This window comes from Neovison vison, chromosome 11 (genome assembly GCF_020171115.1).
Source record: "Neovison vison isolate M4711 chromosome 11, ASM_NN_V1, whole genome shotgun sequence".
Classification (NCBI taxonomy): Eukaryota; Metazoa; Chordata; class Mammalia; order Carnivora; family Mustelidae; genus Neogale; species Neogale vison.
In genome coordinates, this window is record NC_058101.1 from 206,733,990 (window position 1) to 206,746,775 (window position 12,786).

At 41.8% G+C, this 12,786-nt stretch overlaps 1 pseudogene; it reads left to right on the forward strand.

The window, feature by feature from the left end:
* Positions 1–5,480: 5,480 nt before the first annotated feature.
* LOC122890413 lies at positions 5,481–11,444 on the forward strand (annotated as a pseudogene).
* Positions 11,445–12,786: the final 1,342 nt, after the last annotated feature.

The window sequence follows — 12,786 nt, forward strand, 5'->3', positions numbered from 1 at the left end:
TACAAGCTCAGCTGTAGTATAAGAAATATACACTAAATGTTAGAGCACCCCTGCAAATAAAGAAATGAGACATTTAAAAAAAGGCAAATTCAAACAAAGGGGGAAATAAATATGACAGTATATTTAAAAAAAAAAAAAGGCAAATCTCAAAGCCCTTAATTGGGGAAATGAGATTTCATATTGGTAAACTATTTAATCTACTCCAAAAATGAGGCCACAGCCTTTATTAAGCTTCTTATATTGCTTTAAAATACATACAGCAGAAATAATTAAAACGTCACAGGATGAAAGCAAATCTTCACTCACAATCAACAGGGCAAGTATACAAACAACACAGTCATATGAATACTTCAATAAAACCATGTGGTATCTATTTGAACTCAACACATAATATGTAGTCATTTTAAACACAAGCCAATGTTTACCAAAAATATTGTATTAAGAAGGGGAGGCTTAGGTTTTTAAAAGGGAAAAATCATATATACAATATTTACTTTAAACAATGCAATGCACCTAGCAATTACAACAAAGACAGGCAAAAATAAATACCAAGTGTCATTACCATGCCCAAACTGTCTTTTTGGAGTTAACAGACAACAACAAACCAAAATCCTTAAAAATAACTTATGTTAAAGAGGAAGAAAAAAGGTACTTTTTCAAATGAGTAACAGTGGTGGAATTTCACATGGAAACTTGTGGAGGTGGAACCCTCAGGTTGTACTCAGAGGCAGAGTGTTGAGCTGGCAAAGCACACAAACCCTGAAACTAAATGCCTACTTTTCACTCCTGTCCTTTCCTTGCCTTTATTTTCTTGTCTGACCCTGGAGAATTTAAGTAGCTTCTCAGGGTTCTCCTTTCCAAAATTTGGGTGGTAGAACATATCATACCCTAAAAAGTGTATCTGTGTACACTATCTACCTTGACCCTTGAACAAGATGGGGGTTAGGGCTGACAACGCCTGCACAGGTGAAAATATACCTATAACTTTTAACTCCCACAAAACTTTACTAATACTCTCCTGTTGACTAGAAGCCTTGCTAATGATATAATGTCGATTAACACATTTGTGTGTTCTCTGTAAAACATACTGTTTTCTTACAATAAAGTAAGCTAGTGAAAAGAAAATGGTAAACTCACAAGGAAGAGAAAATATGTTTACAGCATTGTATTATATTTATTGGAGGAAAAAACTGCACATAAACAGACCCATGCAATTCAAACCTAGGTTCTTCAAGTTCAACTCTGGAAACAATCAGAAATCCTTCCTAGGAAAGAGACATCTTTGTGTTGGAACTGAGTATTTACCTCAACAAGATAAAGACGACTAAAACAAATCTAAGGAAAGTCAAGGTAAGAAATTACCAAAGTTAAAAGCAAAAAATAAAAACAAAACCACAAAAGAAAATTCTTGAATATTTGATGAAACAAAAAACCTGATAATTTGAAAGAAGCAATAATACAGATAAGCCTTTGTTAAATTTATTAAGAGAAAAATCTATTTACACAAATACATTAGAAATGAGTGGGAGTGTAGGTATTATTTTTAAAAACTGACCCTTTGGGGGCATGTGGGTGACTCAGTGGTTTAAGCATCTGCCTTCGACTTAGGTCATGATCTTGGGGTCCTGGGATTGAGTCCCACATTGAGATCCTGCTTTTCCTTCTCCCTCTGCCTGTTGCTCTGCCTTCCTGTGCGCTCTCTCTGTCCAATATTTTTTTTTAAGTAAAGAAATACAAAAAGAAAAGTTGATACTTTTACACAAGCACTTATTTTGATAGCTAGTATTCTTTTCATTTACTAGATGAAAAAAATGAGGCACGGATAGGATAAGTTATCTAAGGTTGCACAGCATTACATGATAGAGCTGTGATCTTCCCAAACAGCCCTACACTGAAATAAACATAATAAATTATGTGAGGAGGCATGAAAAATTAGAAAGGCAGATCATTTTGCCAAATAAATAAGGATTTTAACTTTATAATCTTTTTTTTTTTTAAATTGTCCTATAAGATTGACTGGATGCCACTAAAAACTCCAAGAGGGGTACCTGGGTGGCTCAGTGGGTTGAAGCCTCTCACTTCGGCTCAGGTCATGATCTCAGGGTCCTGAGATCAAGCCCCACATCGGGCTCTCTGCTCAGCAGGGATCCTGCTTCCTCCTCTCTCTCTGCCAGCCTCTCTGCCTACTTGTGATCTTTGTCTGTCAAGTAAATGAATGAAATCTAAAAAATAAAATAAAATAAAAATAAATAAAAACTCCAAGAGTTTTTTTTTTCTGGATCCTTACAATCCGTTTTTAAAATTTATTGAGAAAAGTGATTAACTAAAAAACTAGGAAGGAAACTTTGAAAAAGAAAATCCCAATGTAAATCTTTGCTATTGAAATAATGCGGTATCAGCAGAGGGACCAATACAGTGAAAGGATTAGGAGTGACTAGGGTAGACGGACTGTCTGGTGAAAGTGTTCCTAGAAAATGATCTATGCATATTCACTGTACCCTCTTAAAACAGAAAAATCTAACATCCAGTATTGATGTAGGTGTGTCGATACTGGGTGTAGAAGTTGGCTCCATCTTTCTGAAGAGCAGCTGCCGATACCCGTATCAAGACACACGCAATTCCATTTTCAGTTTTCTATTTTGGAAAAATGTTCACTTTTTTTTTTATTAGCACAATGTTCATTTTAGCGTAGCTTGGAATAGAGGACTACTGGAGAGAAAGTTAATGTTTATTCATAAGGACATGGTTAAATAGTAATGGTTAGTGACTTTTAAAAAAAGGCGTATCTTGGGCGCCTGGGGTGTCTCAGTGGGTTAAACCTCTGCCTTCGGCTCAGGTCATGATCTCAGGGTCCTGGGATCGAGTCCCACATCGGGCTCTCTTCTCAGCAGGGAGCCTGCTTCCTCCTCTCTCTCTGCCTGCCTCTCTGCCTACTTGCGATCTCTGTGTGTCAAATAAATAAACAAAATCTTAAAAAAAAAAAAAAAAAAGGCGTATCTATCCCGTGAAGTCCTTTCCCCAGGTGCTTATGCACACACGTGTGCCTACATGAGCCTACGTGCCTTCTATTCTCGGACATAAAACATCGTCTCAAACATTAAAATATTCTTCTTAAGGAACAAAAAAAGATTTCCACACAGTGTATTGAACTTAATCCCATTTATATAACAGAAAGATTATTTATAGGTGTACAGATCCGCGTGTAAACACATAGTAGGTGTTCTGGAAACATTTACATCAAAATCGTAAAAGAATTTGCCTCTCGAGAGGGCAGCATGGGGAATGGTGAGCGGAGATTTTTATTTTTCTTTGCTTATTTCTGTATGGATTACTTGAGACTATATTTGTATATTCTTTAGAGAATAGTGTTTTAAAATCCTAGGAAACTATGATCACCTAGGAGACTAGTAAGATTAAAATTCTGCATGTTCATCAATACAGGTGATAGAATTACGTGTTTACGTGGGCACATTGGGAGCCCGTGTGGCACAAATGTGTCTGTGTCCGCAGAGGTTTGTCTGTGTCACAATCCCGGTGAGGCACCTGTCGAGATCCGCAGGCTCCGGTGACTGAATTTTGGGGAACTGGGAATGGGCTCTGTAGAAACAATTTCCTTGAGAATTAATGAGGCAAATGAAATAAAAAATGCTAAATAGTTCTAAATAAATAATAAATAAAAAATGCTAAATAAAAATGCTTATAGTTCTTAAACTATAAGAACGAATGCAACTGCATTTTTCCTGTGAGAGATGCAGATGGCCTGTCTCTGTGTCCTCCGAGTAGGGCAGAGCTGGGCTTTCGAACGCCAGGAGCACAGCCTCCAAATCTGAACCCCTTTAATGATGTAGAATAAAGACAAGATGAAGTCCAGTGAAACAGTGGGGGGCAGGAGGGCATCTTCTGTGAGACCCTGCAGGCCCCTGTTCAAGCACTTCCCTAGTGGTTGATCCAGTCTGGTTGACCTTAAATCTCACTTTGTGGGGATCTGTTCTTAATATGCAGGGACAAATCAATCTTTTTCTATTGCTCAGCCATTCCCTGACTTCCCATCAGGAGAAGGGACAAGCCAGTCTGTCTTTGCAATAACTTCTCAAGTTAGGAATGTAACACGAAGGAAGGAGAGCCGGATGTCGACTGAGCCTCTGCTGAACCAAAACCACGTGCACACGGTATGCCAGGCTGCCCGCGGGGTACAGCAGAGAGGACGAGATGTGCTCTGAGCTTCAGGATTCAGGTTTTAACAAGCTGTTATCCGCTTCTTCTTCCCTTTGGATTTTGCTGTCCCTGCACAGCAGCTCCTGCCACCTGAGCGCTAGCTCAGACCCCTCCCACCCTCTTTTCTGTTGCTCTAGATGGATGGAGATGTTTTGGGAGCACTTTGCCTGCTGCTGGCTTTCAGACTACTAGGCAACATCTTCCGAGCCTCCTCACGTTGGTTGTGAGATCCTAGGATAACTTCGTGAACGAGCTGTCCTGGAAGGCTTGTTAGGTTTGCAGTTTATGAGGGCCAACCACAAGTCCTACCCAGTGCGAACAAAAACTTTTTCCCGAGCCAGTTCTCAGACCACACGAGACGGTAGAGCCCATTGGACGTGCTGTGATGGCAGGTCTCCAAGTCTGGTCCCTGGCCCAGTGGTATCTGTGTCACCTGCTCCAAGGTCAGTTGCCTGGGCCCCTCCAGACCCACTGAATCAGACCGCCTGCAGCTGTCTGACCACCTCTCATGGGGGCTTAGGTCTGAGAGCAAGGCAGTAGGTGTCAGACCCCAGTCAGTGTTGAAAGTTGATCGCTCCTCTATTAGCTATTAAGCACCATCTAGATCTGCATCGCTGAAAAGACCTAAAATGGGAGCCACATATATAAGTTTCAATTTTCTAGTGAAAAGAAAAAAGGAAAAGGTGAAATTAATTTTACTGCTCTATTTTATTTAACATAATATACTGTCATTTCAACATGTCATTGATGTAAACTTATAGATATTTTACTTTGGGGGGGGCTATATCATGGAAATCCAGTGTATTTTATCCCTCCAGCTTGTTGTGTTTTTGTCCAGCTACATTTTGTGGGCTCAGTAGCCACATGGGGCTGGTGGCTGCGGGAAGAGCCCTTGCCGAGGAGGACCTAGGTCTCCATTACCTACTGTATTGTGAACCCTCAATATTGGGTCGAATGCAGAATTATTTACTGTATCGGTTGAGGCCCAGATCCTCCGCCGTGGCTCCAGAAGCCCCTGAGAGCAGACAGAACCTCGCGGGCTCCTAGTGTGGGGGATCCGCTCTGTCCACTTCCCACGCGGGCCCTGCCACACGCCGAGTGGATTGTGTCCTCCTCAAACTCGTGCCCTGAGTCCTAACCCTCAGCGTGATCATATGAGGAGGGGGCAGTTCGGTGGCACCTCCATGAGTGGGATCAGTGCCCTTAGAGAAAAGATGCCACAGAGTTCCCTCACCCTTTCCATCGTTTGGGGACACAGGGAGAAAATGCCGACTGGGAACCAGGACGTAGCTTCTCGCCAGAGCCTGAATCGGCCCGTGCCCCGGTCTCGGACCTGCAGCCTCCAGAACCGTGAGAGAGGACTGTCCGTGGCTCACAAGTCCCCCGGCGGTCTGTCCTGTGCCCGTTATTTGTGGGGTCCAGCACATCCGGCCCTGTGGCGTGCGGTGGCCGCGGACACTCATTCCTGCCTCGTCCGAAGTGGAGGGATCTTTCCCCAGGCCCAGGGGATGGACGGGGGTCGTCAGCCGTTCCTTCCAGGAGGGGACTGGAGAGTAGCGGCAGGTGTCGGGGACTCGGGGCGCGGAGCCAGCCCGTGCTGTCTGCTCGCCGAGTCACCGCCTATGGAGACGTGCGGGGCGCAGCGATCGCCTCCCCGGTGGTTGAAGATCACAGGCTCGGTGGAAGCCAGAGGACATCCCGTGTCCCGAGCTTCCACAGCGGTAGTTTTGCCCAAATTTGTTGAACGTCCTCTTCCTTATATCTCAACTTGTAACATAGTGTCTTGGAACCCACAAATGTGGGCATCTCGGCCAGAGGCTTCTGGTGGCCCCAAGGTGGGTGGTGAGAGCAAGTTTGCTCTGAAAACCCCTCCACTCTGAGACGGGCCTTCCTGTCCTTTAACCCAGCAGAGTATGTCTCTTGCTCTGTTTCTGTCCTTCTGCCTGATCTCCATTCATGGAGTTTGTCTGTCTGTCTTTCATGGAAATGCACAATTTTTAGCCTTTTAGCTGTCTGATTTGCCCTTCCCATCCGTTGACTCTTTCTGTCCATCATTAAATTCGTGGACTTGCAGTGAGACTTCTATCCATCCTTCCCAAATTCCTGTGTTTGTCTCATCAGTTGCTACAGTTAATCCTACCAATTAACAATCTTTCCCTGCTTAGTGTGACCGACTTTTGGTCCCTATCAGGAATCGACCTCCCGCATTCATGACACTTTGATTTCTCCAAGTGCTGTGTTTGGTCTTTTTTTTTTTTTTTTTTAAAGATTTTATTTATTTATTTGACAGAGAGAAATCACAAGTAGACGGAGAGGCAGGCAGAGAGAGAGGAGGCAGGCTCCCTGCTGAGCAGAGAGCCCGATGCGGGACTCGATCCCAGGACCCTGAGATCATGACCTGAGCCGAAGGCAGCGGCTTAACCCACTGAGCCACCCAGGTGCCCCGCTGTGTTTGGTCTTACTCATGGCCCTCAGTGATGTTCTGCACCCACCTTTCCGGGCCAGGTGACACCTGCTCACACTCCACGCACAGTGATTATCTCCCTCCGCCGGTCCTCACAGAACGAGCTCCGTGGAAGTAGGGGAGTGGGGGTCCCTCATCTCAATGGCACATCCTGTGTCCTGAAGTGACCACTTGGCTTCGTTCAGTTCCTGGCATTCCTGATCACTATCCTCCTCAAATGTTCTTGTGTGAAAGATTTGTAATAAAACCCAAAGCAATCCTGTTTTGGAAAAAAAAAAAATTAAAAACCTCTCCCTTTCCTCCTGCTTATTCTTTTCCCCCTCATCTTCTCTCTCACTGTCTTGCATTTCAAAGAAGGGAATGTTTTTTTTTTCTTGAAGTATATATGCCATACAATATCCTGTTAAAGTGTACAGTGTAATGATTTGATATTTTATATGTTACAAAATGATCCCCATGATAAATCTACTTACCATCTGTCACCTGAGTTATTACAATGTTATTGACTATATTTTCTGTGCTATGCCTTATGTCCCCAAGACTTATTTTATAACTGGGAGTTTGTACCTCTTAATCCCCTTCATCTGTTTCACCCACTCCCAACCCTGCCCCCACTCTGATAATCAATAGTTTTTTCTTGTATCCACAAGTCTATTTCTCTTACATTTCATTTCTTTTTTTAACTTCCATCTCTAATGAAGTTATCAAGGTATTTGTTTTTCTCTAATTTTACTCACCATAATACCTCTCCTATGTCCATGTTGTTGCAAATGGCAAGATTTCATTCTTTTGATGGCTGAAAGGGGGCCAGTGGGGCAACAGATAGTGTGTCTGACGATGCATCAGAAGACTATGGCTGAGTAATACTTCACTCTCTTTTTCTTTATCCATTCAACCATAGAGAGACATTTAATTTGTTCTTGTATCTTGGCTATTGTAAATATGTCTGCATTGAACATAGGACTGCATAGATCTCTTTCAAATGGTGCTATTTATCTTCAGATAAATACCCAGAAGTGGAAGTACTAGATAGTATAGTAATTCTATTTTGAATTTCTTGAGGAACCTCCATGCTGTTTTCCATAATGGCTGCACTAGCTTGTGTTCCTGCCAACAGTGCATGAAGGTTCCTTTTTCTTCACACTCTCGCCAATACTTGTTATTTTTTGTCTTTTTGATAATAGCCAATGGGACAGATGTGAGGCAATATTTCAATGTGATTTTGATTTGCATTTCCCTTATGATTAGTGGTGTTGAGCACCATTTCATATGCCTTATGGCCATCTGTATGTCTTCTTTGGAAAAATGTCTAAGTCCTCTGCCAAATTTTTAATAAGGTTGTTGTTTTTGGATATTAAGTTGTGGAAGTTCTTTATAGATTTGGAAATTAACCCCTTATATATGATTTGCAAATGTCTTCTCCCGTTCTATAGTTTGCCTTTTTATTTTGTTGATGGCTTCCTTTTCTGTGCAAAAGCTTTTTAGTTTGTTGTAGTCTATTTATTTTAGATTTCGTTGCCCTAGACTGAGGAGACTGGTCCAAAAAAATATTGCTAAGACTGCAATCAGAGTGTTTACTGCCTATGTTTTCTTCGAGGAGTTTTATGGCTTTAGGTCTCACATTTAGGACTTTAATCCATTTTGAGTTAATTTTCATGTATGGTGTAAGGTGTTAAGAATGGTCCAGTTTCATTGTTTTGCATGTAGCTGCCTATTAGGGCTTTGTTTTGGCCTCATATGACATCTGTTCTGGAGAATGTTTACCATGTGTGTATTCTCTTGCTTTTCATAGAATATTCTATATATTATCTATTAGGTCCATCTTGTCTAATGTGTTGTTTAAGGCTGATGTTTCCTTAGTGTTTTTTCAGTCCATGTGATCTGTCCTTTGATATCAGTGGGGTATCAAAATCCTCTATGGATACTGTATTTATATCAGTTTCTCTCTTTAGGTCTGTTAATATTTGCCTTATACATTTAGGTGTTCCTAATGTATGTTGGGTGCATAAATATTTATAAATGTTGTATCTTCTTTTTGGATTGACCCCTTTATCATTATGTAATGTTCATCTTTGTCTTTTATCCCCAGACTTTGTTTTATAGTCTATTTTGTCTCTTAATGAGTATAGCTACCCCAACTTTCTTTTTGTTTCCATTTGCATGGACTATCTTTCACTTTCAGTCTGTATGCCCTTATATTTGGAGTGAGTCTCATATAGGTAGCATACAGATGCATTTTTTTTATCCATTCTGCTAGAGAATTTAGTCCATTTATATTTAAAGTAGTTATTAGTAGGTATGTGTTTATTGACATTTTGTAAATTGTTTTCTGGCTATTTTGTAGTTCTTCTGTTCTTTTCTTCTTCTCTTGCTCTCTCTGTTGTATTTTGATGACTTTCTTTAGTGCTATGCTTAGATTCTTTCTCATTATCTACTATAGATTTTTGCTTTGTGATTTTATGAAGCCTGCATGTATTTGCCTATATATGACAGTCTATTTTAAGTTGATTGCAAGTTAAGTTTGGGTGCATTCTAAAACTCTGCATTATTATCCCCCCAACATTGTTTGATTTCATATTTTACATCTTTTTATTTTCTGTATCTCCTAACCATTACAGTTTTTGTTAAATTTACTACTTTTGTTCTTTAACCTTCATACTATGTTTATAAATGATTAATTTACCATCTTTCCTATATATTTAACTTTACCAGTAATTTTTTCTTTCCTTTTCTTTTTTTTTTTTTTTTACTCTTAAATGTTTTCTTGTAACTAATTAGTGCCTTTTCATTTCAGCTTAAAGAAGTCCTTCAGTATTTCTTGTACAACTAGTTGAGTGGTACAGGTTGATAAGCTTTGTAAGGTTATCTGGAACAATCTGTATCTCTCCTTTGATTCTGAGTGACAGCCTTGTTGGGTAGAGTGTTCTTGATTGGATAGTGTTTTGTTATTTTTTTTCCTTTCAGTATTTTGAATATATCATGACACTCCTTTTGGGCCTGCAAAGCTTCTGCTAAAAGGTCTGCTAAAAGGTCTCTCTCAGAACCTTCCTGAAGCTGTGTTCAGACCTTGCTGCTTCAGCCTCTGGGACACATCCCATCCTTCCATCCTGCAACTAGCAGTACAGGAAAAAAAATTCCATATAATTTTCTTGCCCTGTACACGTCTTGAGATGAGCAAAAAAATTAAAATGAATTTTAACAGTGTGGGAAATTGTGCGCATCCAGGCCAGTCAGTGTGGTAACCAGATCAGTGCCAAGTTCTGGGAGGTAATCAGTAATGAACATGGAATCGACCCCACTGGAAGCTACCACAGTGACAGTGACCTGCAGCTGGATCACATCTCCACATACTACAATGAAGCTACACATGGCAAATATGTTCCTCGTGCTATCTTGGTGGATCTAGAACCAGGGACCATGGACTCTGTTTGCTCAGGTCCTTTTGGGCAGATACTAAGACCAGACAACTTTGTTTTTTGGTCACTCTGGGGCAGGAAACAACTGGCCCAAGGGCCACTATACAGAGGGGGCTGAGCTGGTTGACACAGTCCTGGATGTGGTGAGGAAGGAGGCCGAGAGCTGTGACTGCCTGCAGGGCTTCCAGCTGACCCATTCACTGGGTGAGGGCACAGGCTCTGGAATGGGCACCTTGCTCATCAGCAAGATCTGAGAAGAGTATCCCAACCACATCATGAACACCTTCAGTGTGGTACCCTCACCCAAAGTGTCTGACACTGTGGTCGAGCCCTATAACGTCACCCTTTCCATCCATCAGTTGGTAGAGAACACAGATGAGACCTATTGCATTGACAATGAGACCCTTTATGACATCTGCTTCTTCACTCTCAAGCTGATCATGCCAACTTATGGAGACCAGAACCACTTCGTCTCAGCCACCACAAGCAGTGTCACCACCTGCCTCCACTTCCCTGGTCAGCTCATTGCTGACCCCCAGAAGCTAGCCATCAACATGCCTTCCCACAGCTCCACTTCTTCATGCCTGGCTTTGCACCTCTGACCAGCTGTGGAAGTCAGCAGTATCAGGCCCTCACTGTGCCTGAACTCACCCAGCAGGTCTCTGATGCCAAGAACATGATGGCTGCCTGTGACCCCTGCCATGGCTGTTACCTCACTGTGGCTGCTGTCTTCATGGGTGAATGTCCATGAAGGAGGTAGATGAGCAGATGCTCAACATGCAAAAAAGAATAGTAGCTACTTCGTGAAGTGGATCCCCAACAACGTCAAGATAGCAGTCTGCAATATCCCACCTTGTGGCTTCAAGATGGCAGTCACCTTCATTGGAAATAGCACAGCCATCTAGGAGTTCTTCAAGCGCATCTCAGAGCAGTTCATGGCCATGTTCCTGCGCCAGGCCTTCCTCCACTGGTACACAGGTGAGGGCATGGACAAGATGGAATTCACTGAAGCTGGGAGCAACATGAATGACCTTGTCTCTGAGTACCAGCAGTACCAGGATGCCACCACAGAAGAGGAGGAAGATTTTGGTGAGGAGGCTGAAGAGGAGGCTTATGGTAGAGCACTATCACCTCAGGCTTCTCCATTCCCTCAGCCTTCTTCCTCAGCTGCCCCTGTACTTTACTTTCCCTCAGAATTACATTTTCTGCCTCTGTCTCCTTTTTTTTTTTTTTTTTTTTTGGAAGTGGAGGGGGGAGGTCCTAGAACACAGTTCCTGGCACATAATAGGCACTCAATAAACACTTGTTGTTTGTTGAATATCTCCTCTCTTCCACTCCGGGAAACCTAGATTTCTGCCATTTTGGATAACCCTGTATTTCCTTTTGGTGTCCCCTTCTCCCATCTGTCCTGTTGGTACTTCCCTTTGTTTTTTAAGATAATTTTCCAAGAAGCTGTGTCTCATCAGGTCCCATTTAGAACCAAGTGCTTAAAACCCAGTAGACAGCCACCATCCTAAGCCCATGGGGAAAGGAAACCAAGCTACCTCATAGCAGTAGAGGTACCTATAAGGAAGGGGTAGCATATTCTATTCTAGAGCAGTTTTGGAGAGGGATATCCAGCTCTTGAGACCTAATTTCCAGGAATTTCCCTGGCCCTCTCAGCTTCAGGAGAGGTGTTCACAGTATTATCTCTATTTTTCATCTTCTTCCAAGCTGTGTCCTGAGCTGTTTCTTTTGCAGGGGTCTGCCCCACTCTGTTAAGCAGGATCCTTCCCTTTCCTACATAACCTCCTTCATATGTTGGATTCCTTCCTTTTCCCCTGGTTGGAGAAGGGGAAGAGGGAATAGCCTCCAGAAAGACCCTCCCCATCCCCACCTTTTCTTAGCAAATATCCAGCTCTGCTCTGTATATACAGAAAGGTTTGTACTGCCACCTAAATCTTTTGAATTATTCTTCCAGAAAGGGGCCAAGGAGACCCTCCCATCTTTGGCAACATCTCATTTTTTCCTTTTGCTATTCCCTGTAGGACAGGCTTCATCTTGTCCCACATTTCAAATTTCCGTTTTGTGTTGAACTTGCTTTTTTTTCATATTGAAAATATAACATTGCCCCAAGAGCCAAAAATAAATGACAGCTGGAAAAAAAAAAAAGTCTGCTCATAGTCTTAGGGGGGATTCCTTTATACATAACAAGTTGTTTTTCTCTTGCTACTTTTAAGATTATTTATCCCTAGATTTCAGTACTTTAATTATAATGTGTCTTGGCATGGATCTCTTTAGGTTCATTTTTTTTGGAACTCTCTGGACTTCCTGGACTTGGATGTATATTTCCTTTCCTACATTAGGGAGGTTTTCAGGCATTACTTCAAGTAAATTTTCTTCCTCTTTCACTCTTCTTCTAGAATCCCTATAATGAATGTTATTTCATTTGATGTTGTCCTATAGGACTTTTACGCTATCTTTATTTTTTTTTTAATTCTTTAAAAAAATTTTTTTGCCCTGCCCTGTTTGGGTGAGTTCCACTGCTGTCTTTCAGCTCTGATTTGTTCTTCTACTTCATGTAGTCTGCTGTTGAACCCATGTAGTGTATTTTTAAAATGCAGCCTGCTATTGAGCCCTATAGTGTATTTTTAAATTTGGCTATTGTATTCTTTAGTTCTGTGACTTTTGTTAAGTACTTTCTTCTATTTT